This window comes from Pagrus major, chromosome 1 (genome assembly GCF_040436345.1).
Source record: "Pagrus major chromosome 1, Pma_NU_1.0".
NCBI lineage: Eukaryota > Metazoa > Chordata > Actinopteri > Spariformes > Sparidae > Pagrus > Pagrus major.
The window spans coordinates 21,618,928-21,630,963 of NC_133215.1; the positions used below are offsets into that span (position 1 = coordinate 21,618,928).

General features: G+C 39.1%; 1 long non-coding RNA gene across 1 annotated transcript; it reads right to left on the reverse strand.

Annotated features, from left to right (window-relative positions):
- Positions 1–9,697: 9,697 nt before the first annotated feature.
- LOC141000759 (uncharacterized) lies at positions 9,698–11,794 on the reverse strand. Its single transcript, XR_012179572.1, has 3 exons — positions 11,729–11,794; positions 11,210–11,539; positions 9,698–9,718 (listed from the first exon to the last, which is right to left on the reverse strand). It is a non-coding gene; the product is annotated as an uncharacterized lncRNA (long non-coding RNA).
- Positions 11,795–12,036: the final 242 nt, after the last annotated feature.

A 12,036-nucleotide genomic window follows, 5' to 3' on the forward strand; every position in this document is an offset into this window, starting at 1 on the left:
GAAGACGCTTGTGATATAAATTTGATCTTTCAGCGTATTTGTGCCTCAGTAGCAAAAGCGCAGCTAATCCTCTAATATGACGACTCACTTATTTGAAAGATACTTTCATGTAATCTAACTTCTTTAGAGCAGTTTTAGATTTGAAGTACAGCAGGATGTAAACTCTGAAGTGGTATACTGTAGCATGTAATAAACAACTTCTAAATCCTAGAAGCAGACTTGTGTGCAAAGCAGGAAACTAAGCACAGGTGTAACTAAAGACATTAAGGATGCCACAGTTTTGCCAGCCTGCAGAGCTCTGAGCTGTGTGCAAAATCCCCACTATCCTAAGCAGGTTTTCAGTCTGTAGCGTGACATGGTTCACGTGCACAGGTGCTCTCACTTATGTTGGCTCATTACACCTCGTGTCAGCACAGTGTCAATGTGTACAGACTGAGATTGATTAACATCTTTCCCAGGCTCTATTTACACCTGGTATTAACACTATAGTCATGTGACCAGGCTGATTATGTTGTGTTCACACAACTTTAAAAGTCATCCGATTCCTGAGATCTCACCACACAACTTTCTGTGTTGTATCAGACCCTGTCCATGGCAGACATTTTAACTTGTCAAAGCAGGAAAAGCACAGGTGTGACCAATAATGTTTACAATAGCTTCATTCTATTTAGTGTCCCAGTAAGCCATCATTAATGTTACCTGTGCTTTTTATGCTTTAACTAGTCAAAATGCCTGTCGCGAAAAGGGCGTATCGGGAATTTTGAAGTTGCCGTGGTTTGCACTCTACCATACTGACCAGTGACAGAAAGTCAGATATCAGATATATGTCATTGATGCTCGGTGCTCACATGCAGTCAAAGTAGACTGACCATATCATCATCAGCAGCCATCTTGTTGCTGCTGTTTACATCCAACCCGACACAAATTCACAAAATGCAGTATGTGTTTAAGGACAGCATGTATGTATATTACGGAAGCCCTAAAGGGCCATGCATTCATACATTTTATTTCCTCCGTTTTCCCGTGATAACGAGTAAATTTCATTTGTTTTCTCGAGATCTCGAGTTATTATCTCGAAATAACAACTGCTGTTTTCCTGAGATAACGGGATAATTTTCTCGAGATCTCGAGATAACGAAACTTTGTTTTCCCGAGATAACAATATAATTAATTCGAGATCTTGAGAAAACAAAACGATAGTGTAGTATATTAAATCATTGCAGGAAACATCATTCAGTGTAGCAATGTCAGAGGAGCAGGAGCATATCGATCACCACGTCACATATGTTTTCAGTCAAGGCCTGACACAGGCTGAAATAGCATTATGCCTTGCTATTACAGATAATATACACATTAGTGTGCGAAATCTAAAAAGACGGTTAGCAAGGCTTCAGCTATATCAGCGGCGCAATCTAAGTGAGCCTGATGTCTTCATTAACTACATAGCTGACCAGCTATGTAGTTAATGAGGAGATCTCGAATTAATTATATTGTTATCTCGGGAAAACAAAGTTTCGTTATCTCGAGATCTTGAGAAAATTATCTCGTTATCTCGGGAAAACGGCAGTTGTTATTTCCAGATAATAACTCGAGATCTCGTGAAAACAAATGAAATTAACTCGTTATCACGGGAAAACGGAGGAAATAAAATGTATGAATGCATGGCCCTTTAGGGCTTCCGTAGTATATAGATAGATGTACATATGCTCTATTTGTGTAGCATGAAGAATTACAAACTTTCATTTCATTATGCAACCCTGTGTTGTATAATGACAAACATATTACCTTGAACCTTGTGACACATATTGTATGGATGCTGCTGAGTTTGAATGACAGACATTTTTCCTTTTCTTCCCATATTGCCAACATTGCATGATTGCTGCATTAGGCAAATCCTACACCATTACCAGTCTTGTCCCTTTTCAAAAATGTGAAATGTGCATATTCTCACATGAATTTGTGTTTGACTATATTTTAATCTGGTCCTATTTGGGTCAATCCTGCAGAGGAATAACTCAAATGTAGGAAATCTATAAAATGTGAGCAGTTAAAGGTGTTATACATTTACATTGTGACATACAATCTTAATTCTACCACATTTGCAAATCTGCTGAGTTCACATCACTTGTGCAAAGAATTATGTTAATGAGAGCTAGATTTGAGAGGTGAGGATTATAACTGTGTGTAGTCTCACAGGGCAACCAAGGCAAGGAGCGCATGCAGTCACTCGAAATACTCCCTTTACGACACACACACACACACGCAAAACTAAACAAACATGCCTGGCTGCTATCTGTGAGCTGGATGAATGCAAAATGTCCTTCTAAGGACAAAGCCTGAAAGGTTGAACGTACGATGTAGAGGAACACATAAGCCTCAAGATATCTGTTATCTGCAGAATCCTGGCTCGCATGTTTGCTGTTGGGACATTGTCATCCTTTTATTCTAGATTTCAGTCAATGAATCCCTTTAACATATAGCTTTCTGCTCAGCTTACTGGCAGGAACATGGACAAGAACATGTGCTGTCACATATGGGTGCTATAAGCCCTGGGCATTGAATGACATAGGTGCCATATGCTATCCTTATTTGTGTCTACATTGGAGGGATCAAAACCGACAAAAAATAGGAAAAAAAAAACTCTAGAAAGATCAAATTAGGATTCAAACAACTTTCAAGCTTAGGATCATAGCTGTCACACCTGGAGGTAAGACTTCATAAACAGTGTGTCTTCAAGCATTCAGCTCTAGTATTTTGGTGTGTTACGTCCCCTGGGAGGTCTAGGGAAGTAACACATTACAAAAGAAAGCTTAACTCCCAAATCAGTTTTCAGGTTTTATTTTGTTACCCCCAAAAAACAAAGATTTACTCTTTAAACACACAAAGTGAAAATGCAAACAGAAAACTAACTTCCCTTAAGAAGAACAGGGAAGCCGGTGCCACTCCACAAACAAGTTTCCACTAACAGAAAAACACTAGAAGGTTCAGTCTGCTCCCGCTCTTGAAACACATACGCAGCATGGACGCTGCTGGATGACCCACTGGCATCACCCACAACTCTGGCCCCAGCTTAAATCATTCCCCTGATTAACAACTGGAGACAGCCATGCACAATCACCTGCTCTGGTGGGGGATGGCAGCACCTGGAGGACACAGGAGCACACAGAGGAGAGCAGCCACACCCACACACAACCACTGACGGCTCTTAGGCCGTAACATGATGTCTTATTATGGCGCTCAGAAGACTTCACACTTTCTGAAACTTGCTGTACAGCTCTGTGAAGCCAGGGGAACTGCAAGTAATTCTTTGTAGGTTCCTCAATACGAACAACCTATTTCTCCCTTTGTTGTTTGATGTTATTATAAAAAAATAGTTTATAGTTCATAGCCACTTTAAAGTGCTACTTACATTGCTTTTACTACTTATATTACATATACTTACGTTCATTGTCCATTGATATAAAAATATAACACTGGCAGGGGCAATTCTGCAAGATGAGTTCATTTTGTTTCCAGCACTTTTTCCTCACTGAAGTTTTAAATGCAGGACATTTATCTGTAATAGTGTATTTTGCAGTATTGCTGCTAAATGATCTGACTTTGCTCTTATGCTGACCTGAATGAAACTCAACATATGGTGCTGCAGGCTGTGAATAAAGATAAATCTTCCAAATGGTTTTAACACTTTAAAAAAAAAGTGTGAGTGGGCAGTATATGCAGAGGATCTAAAAAGCACTAGAAGAGTGCATAATGCAGACAGCAAGAAAACACTCAGAAGTCTACAGAAACTGTGCCACGACTGTCACAACAGCGCCGATCCTTGTGTACATCAGCTCTTGGGGCAATTAATCCTGAGCCGACTCCCATTTACCGTAATGTTAGGTAACAGGCTATAAGTGCTTCACATAAATCTCCCGTTTGTTGACAGAATCTGGCTTTTATCTCCTCTTTCCATTCCTCCATCCATCTGTCTTCTCTTCTCTCCTCCATCTATCCATCCTGTCTCACTGTTTGTCAGTCAGTCTCTTATCGTGTATCATTTGATCTGCCCCCCTCCCCCTCCTCCTGCTCATTGTGTATGATATAACCATCTGTGGCCGCTCACCTGACCAATGACCACCAGGCTGTCAGGGGTGATAATGTAAACTTCTCTCGGAGGAGATAACGCAGCCCACCTGGATAATTGGTCTGACACACACACACACACACACACATAAGAGATGAAGCCAGGGACACACAGTGAGACACCTCGCAGTTACCATGGGAACTTGACCTGAAGCCCCTGTATACACTCACACACACATCTCAGTGGTGTGTACTTTGCCCCCATGAGGTGCTCAGAGGAGAAGCAAACTTCAAACAATGAGAGGTGATGTAACGAGGCAGCAGGGCCACTTGCAGAAAATAAGGCCCATGTTTCCTGCTGATCAGTGTCAACACCAACTAAACTTATTGCACCATAATTATGTGAAGGGAGCAATAAATCCAGATATTGTCAGGTGTTATCTGTTTCTTTGCAATCACAAAAGTATTTAACCCAGACTGCTATTATGATTGGATGGCAGATCATTCTCAGGAGGAACTGGAAGACGCCTGGAGAGCATCCTCCACAGGACTGGGTGACAATATTGGGAAGTAGCTGCATATAAAAGAGTGCCATGCAGGACAGGACAGAAAAATATCTCATCAAGAGTGGCATGTACATTTTTTCTGTCAAGTCGTTAATGTGAAGACAAGGTGGGAGCAACCATTTTTATGAGAGAATGTTTGTCTTTTTATTTACTTACATTTATTTATTTATTTTAGAATTGAATTGTACCTGGCAACAGCTTTATAGGCAAACAAATTGAACAGGTTGACTCCTCTTGTGTCGATGTTGCGTAGCGGTGAGAATGGGGAGTTTGAGTCTGTTTGAAATAAGATGTATTATATGTCATGTGTTGTAGGACTGATGTTAATATTGCAAAATAAAAATTGAGGAATAAAGGAAAGGAATTCGAATGCAAACACGTAAATTATGTTTTTTTAATATGGTAGTTACACCAGCCTTCATAATGGAACAAACTGTTGCACAGTAAAGAGGTTATGTGAGTTCACTCATTAGTAATTTGGCCCTTTTGAACCCTGCACCCTCTATCAATGAAGCAGTTTGGAGTAACAGAGGGTGACTGTTGAGTGTGTAACTTGTTCCCCCTGGTGGTAAGAAGTGCATGTTACAAGACACTGATGCAGTTTGTTGCTGTTGTAGTTCTAACTGAAAACCAAAATGCTCGGATGTACAGAAGAAAATATTCCTTTTAAACTGATATAAAGCTGACAATACGTTCTCATCTCCAGGTCCATTCAGTAGCTGTTGTGGAGGTTTCAGTCATAACGCATGGTCTTCGTCTGCACATGGAGTTTGTTCATCTTTGGTTTTCTGAACACTTCAAGGTCTCTTGTTCATGTTGGCTTGGATCAGACTCAGCAAAATATCAGAGGAGAATCAATTTGATCGTCTTCAATCCACTGACAACTGGTTCAACTCAATGATCAAACACAGCTGTACTGTGTTACTGTAACTCTGTAACTTGAGGTGGGATTGTTTATTGCCTGTTTACAAAGTCAGAAGCAAGAATCAAGTATAGCTTTATTTTGACTTAAAAGAACAACTTAAAGTCTAAATTATGCTAATGTTGCAACTATGATCAAGCAATGACATTTGGACTTTCTGCCCTACTGTAAAGCTTGAAGTTAATTTTCCAAAGTTTGTTTGGACACTTTTCCAACCCAATCACCAGAAGAAATGTTGGCATTTCTGCAAAAGACAGGATATGTTGAAACTTTACATTTCTTTATGTTCAATGTATTGTTAGCTGCACCAAGGATATTATCTTTTAACTTGTGTCTGTCCCCATTAACTTTTCATTCAGACAAATGGGATGTATCCAAAAAAAATTTCCCCACTCCTTTAACAATGCAGGATAGGGCATTTTGTGAAATCCCCCAGAGAATAATGCATTGATCAAGATGAAAATAATGTGTGAGTATAATTGATGTGGATCTCAGATCAGGTGCTTTAATTATGGTTAAGCAGTTATGGGTGGGTTTATAATTTAGACTGATACAGGACTATCAAGTTTGACATTGGATTAGATTGACTGGATTAAAGGGGACCGCTGGGAGTATGCGCTCTACTGAGTACCAAAACTACTTGGTTATGGTGAGGAAATGATCATGTATTGGCTTACCTGGTTCTGTCTGCACCAATTTTCTGTCGCCACTAACACAGCTGTAAAACGTCCTGACCTCTCGATAAAATATCCAGTGGTTCCCGCTCACAAATGTTGAAACGTCATCTTGAACAGTGTTTTTTTACTTGCCAACTGTCACGCCATCAAATTCACCTCCTGGCATTAATGTCACATGTAATCTAAACATACTGAACGCATATGAGCATTGCAGAAATGTACAATTCCAACATTTTATTCTGCCGACTGGGCCACAATTTTCTATTGGCATTTTTTGATGTGAGCCAGCAACTCACTCACTCATTATACACATAGTGTTGTAGCTACAATTCAGTCTGTTATTTCAAGTTTTAAAGACTTTTTTGGCACACTTCTTTAAGGTGCACAGTCATTTTCATTTTTTCATTTGGCAGACATCTATGTCAAAAAAATATGTACTAGCCAGTCACAATCCAAGCAACATAAGAAGCCTTCATCAGATCATAACATGAATAAACTACTAACCACAACTTATTTTATTTATAGTTGTTCTTTATTTCCCTTTAAAAGCTCCATTTTGAAAGCTGATTTCTTGCTAGGATTTTTTTTTGTAAACATTAATGTCAGCTAAAATGTTTTGAATACCCCACATATAACAAAAATGTGTAAACAAAACAAAAATAAAATTAAAAATTAAACAATTCATGAAATGGTTGAAGCTTAATCTGGTGTCCTGAATGTTGAGGCGTCGGCATTTAAAACAAAACCAGAATCAGTGAAGGAAATTTCTTGTTTTAAACATTCAAAAAAACTTACAGAGATTCATTTAAACTTTGTCTGGTGTGCATCCAAAAGGAAAGAGACATTGCTACAAGTAAAATAAATCAAAACATGTCTGCAACTCGTGTCAAGTCAAGTCAGTTTCATTTATATTGCCTCAAATCACACTCACATTGCCTCATTGGGCTTTACAATCTGTACAGTGAACAACATTGTCTGTCTGTAGATCCTTGATACGAGTAAGAAAAACCCTCGTAGCAGGGAAAGAAAAGAAATGGAAGAAACCTCAGAAAGAGTCACAGAGGAGAGATCCCTCACCCAGGACAGACACAACAGATCAACAACATCCTAGTGTACACAGATTTCAATGACAAAATATCTGATAAAAGATGATATAAAATACATGTGCAAGAAGCTTGCATATTAGCATCATAATTTAATACATGATCATCTCCATTTAGAGCACATCACTGTGATTGTTCTGAATGATTAATGTAATTATTATAATCCTGACAAAGTATTCTGTGGATCTCATTTTGTCATAAGTCAGAGGTAATATTTCTCAAATGACATTATTATTCCACAAAATACATTAAAGACAACAATTACAATATTCAAGCTGTGTGGGTGTGCGTGTGTTTGTCATGCCTGTATCTGGATGCATCCACATGCGCTAGAATGGTCAAGGTGACCTCATATTTGTTTACCCGGCGAGATCTCAGCTGCAGCAACGTCTCGGTGAAAGCTCGACCTGCCTCTGTGTGGCAGCGACCTCATAACAGCATCAACAGAGTCATTCTGACTTGAAAGGGCTCTGAAATGTCCTGTCTGAAGAAGGTGTACTGAGGCGTTAAAAAGGCAGAGTTTTAGCCCCGGAGCTGGGTTTGTCCTTCAGCTTCAAGCTACACCTGCTAAGACTTGAGTGGGAGAGACAGGGGGGCGAGATAAAGAAGGGAGAAGTGATCTGTCATCCTGCTCATCTGCTGTACTCAGGAAACTAACTGCTGGTCAGAGTTAAAATATATCATTTTTCGCAAAGCTATTACTTTAAGGGCACAACAAATATCTTATTCTCATTTACTTTTAGTGGTAAATAGCCACAGGTAGTTTTGGTCTTGTTTGCCTAAGTTGAAGATATCGATCTCAGAGATTTCTGCAACCACATGGAAAATGGATGGAAATTCATGTGTGGTGCTCAGAACAGTGATCAATGATATTTAACAAAACAAACATTTCTTTCCAGAAGTCAATCCATAAGCCACAAATAAGCCTCCCTGTGGACAGTGTTTATTAGAACTACTTTCTACAGAAAAATATGTCCTATTTTTTACTTTTACAATTTTTTTACATCCTGTGAGTCTCACAAACTACAGGCATAATTTTTTTTTTGCAGATAGCTGGTATACTTTGTGAATTGTTCACTTCACTTGCACATAAGTAAAGCATCATCTCATCAGCAGAAATGTTCATTTTGACACAATGCCGCTGTTTCGCTGTAAAGTCGGCCAATACCGATGTCATCTTACAGTGCATGGCTACCACAACCTTTCAATCCAATGTTTTGGGCTTATCAGAAATTTCAGAGGATCGAAAAAAGGTGTCTGCATGACCATATAATGAGGCAAGTAAACTATCCCTTTAAATGCACCCTTAATTAGTTTACACGTCTTAGTGATCACATCTACTCCACCAGAGGGCAGCACCCACCCACAAACCACAAACAGAGCTGTTGCATGCCATGAGAGCTCCTGTGTCCGACTATTTGATATTTTGCACACAGAGGCTTCTGTATCTCTGAAGGGTGTAATCCATTTGTCTCCTGAGGGCTTTTCATTCTGTTCAAGACGGACAGATATTCTTTTCATGGTGCTCTTGCAGAAAGCGTGCACTCACACAGCAGTCGCATGTGGACAACTGACATTTTCATCCCACACCCTCAGAAATAAATAAATGCTCCTGAAATTAAGAATTGAACCAGTCGCCAAAAGGAGTCCTTGAACATTTACAGTTACACTATGTGTGTGTGTGTGTTTCTGTATGTGTGTGTGTATTTATTGTTTTGTGAAAGAGCTTAATGAAACCAACGTGCCCTGCATCCCTCATCCCTGAAAAGTTCAGTCAAGTTATTTTATACAGTGTAATGATTATCAGTCACAACAGTCTGTAATTACCCTGTTGACCTCATTGAGAGTTAAAAGGAAGAATAATAAACCTTTGAACATGCTGGATGACGCACATAACTGGGAGTGCTGTTGACCCGGATTTTGAAAATTAAAAACCCATAAATCTCAGTACCTAATTGTTCCTTATCTGATGTCTTATCACACTCTGTGACACAGACTTTCTTTGGCAAATGCATTATTGCAGAGAGACACCAAGTAAGATTGAAATAAATAAAAATGTCCTCATAGGTCCCTTTGATTCAACTCCACCTATGACTTCACTGATTTGAGGTTTATGGACCACATAGCCCACAATGTATCTGCCAGATTTGGTGCTCACCAAGGAACAGTTGAAGGCCCCGTATGAATTTTCCACCCGCAAGGAACTGTGGATAGTCAGCCAGCCCCCTTTCTCCACGTTTTTCAAAGTGTTTTGTTCAGGCCGGCTGGAGTAATTGCTGGAGCCATGAAACCAGTGCACATCTCCGTCTGGGTAGACATGTTTGAAGATGCAGGTGGGATTGTTACTTTCCCTTTCCAGAGAACCGCTGACGTTCCCATAACACTCTGAGGAGAAGACCATAAAGAGTTTTAAAATTAACTTCAATTATGTACCAGATGAGACCATACCTCACTGATTTCCTTCATCAAATCTATACTAGTCACAATGAGGCAGGTGGAAAGTAACTAAGTACATTTACTTAAATACTGCACTATTCACTTCATTCTGAGGAGGACGAATTGTACTTTTTACTCCTCTGCAAGGATTTGATTAGTTACTTTGCACATTCGGATTTTACACACAAAATGTGCAAAGTTTATAAAATATTATCCTTATTTTGTTTTTTACTCTATTGCCAAAGACTATTCATATCAAAATGAAATAAAATAGAATAAAACATAGATAAATAGATTACACTATTACCCAAAAAATTACAGTGTAGTTCACATTAGCTCAAACAGCTACATACATGCAATACATACATTAGCCATAACCCATTAGAAAGGAAACCTTTGGGTTGCCAAATTGTTAAAAAATCAATTTTGCTGGTGGTAATAGCATAATTTGATTGGTCTTTATGGTTATAGGGCAATTTAATTTATCAGGAGAGATCCTGTGATCGACCAGCTCAGCCACTTATCTTCTTCGAAAGAGCAGAATCAATTTATTAGCAACGTATTTTCTAAAGAGCCCTTAGGTCTAAGTCATTAACTAGGATAAAAGCATTGTATACCGTCACGCACTGGTCAAGTTGCTTCCTGAGCTGTGGCGTTACCAATAATGAGTGAGATAATCATTATTAAGGGATAGAGCCTATGGTTAACTATAAAAAATGTGTCATGTTAGAAACGGGCAGAAAATGTTTTTTTACACCATTAAGCAATGTTAACAATGTTAGCATGCTAACAGTATTTGAGTCTAGTTAACCATAGCAATGTTACTGGCAACCACTCTAATTAGAGGGGTTACATGATTCAAACATAGCTAGTTACAAACTGGCAGTCATTTGATGGGGCAGATTTGAACAGCAGCTGTGTTGTAACGTGAATGCAGTGAAAGGGGGGAGATGGAATGTCACATCTAGTGTCTGAATGTGATCAAAAACAACTTTAAATTACTTGTATTTTACACCGTGCTATTGCTACTCTAACTTAAAGGTACCCTGTGGAGTTTTGGACCACTAGTAGCGCTGTGGAGCAGTTATTTATGTGTGGGTCCCTGTTTGTTTGTCTCACACTGTTCTACTGATGGACAGGTGGCTGAAATAAGCCAAGAGACGCAGCAATGAGTACTTTTGAAGACCAGTTTTTCATGTTTTATGATACAATCAAAAATTGTTAGACATCAAAGATACACACAATATTTTGGGTGAGTAACACTGAATTTAAGCTTAACACTTTTGTTTCTTAACTAGAAAACTCAACAAGGCACCTTTAAATAAAGAATCTGAATACTAATGCTTCGCTGCAATTGAAAAATAGCCAAAAAGAAGCAGAACAGTTTTTTCATATTTTGTACATTTATGACAGCTGGCAAGAATAAATGTGGACTCTTACCTTGTAACTCCACTGTTGAATAGTTATGCACAGCTCCCTGGTTGGAACGCAGTTTGCACATGAATTTGTTTCCGATGTCCAATGGCTGCACTTTGTGGAAGACGAGGGACAACTGTCCATGTTTATACTCACAATGGAAGTAACTCAGATAGTGTCCTTGGTGTGTGGTCAATTTTCCTTTATCGTTCACAGAACATAATGATGTTCCATTTTGGGACCACTGCATATGTTGGACTGATAATCCATTTCGAGATGGCACATCGCAATGAAGGGTAACCCGTTTGCCACACTCTGCAGGAACCCTCAGACTCACCTTTAGTCTCGCCAACTCTGTGGACAAAGATACAGATTTGTACTGAGATTTAATGGAAACAAAAGCTTCTCGCTGCGTCCTTTATAACTTAAAGCGAGCATTATTATCAACACAATCACTGTTACTCCTCACACTATTAGAATAAAACACCCTGATTTTGAAGATTCTTTTTCAACAACAAACTAGTTTAAAATAGTTTCACACACCTTGTGTTGTGAGAGTGAATGCAGTAAGTAGCCAGAGAAGTAAATGCAATGCTTTGAGCCCCATTGTCAGCTGCTTTCACTGTAACATAGAGAACAATCAAATTAAAACAAATCTCAATTTAACACGTGGTTTTACAGGCACCTAGAAACCTTGATCGTAGCCGGCTGATCTTATCTTAAGTCTTATATTTGATTAGAACTGACCTCAAGAGGGTTGGTGCTTCTCCTAAGCGCCTCTCCAGTGCTCAGAGTCTCTGATTTCTTGTTGCTTTTGTGCTTAAAGATAGTCCTTTAGAGCTCAAGTGCAA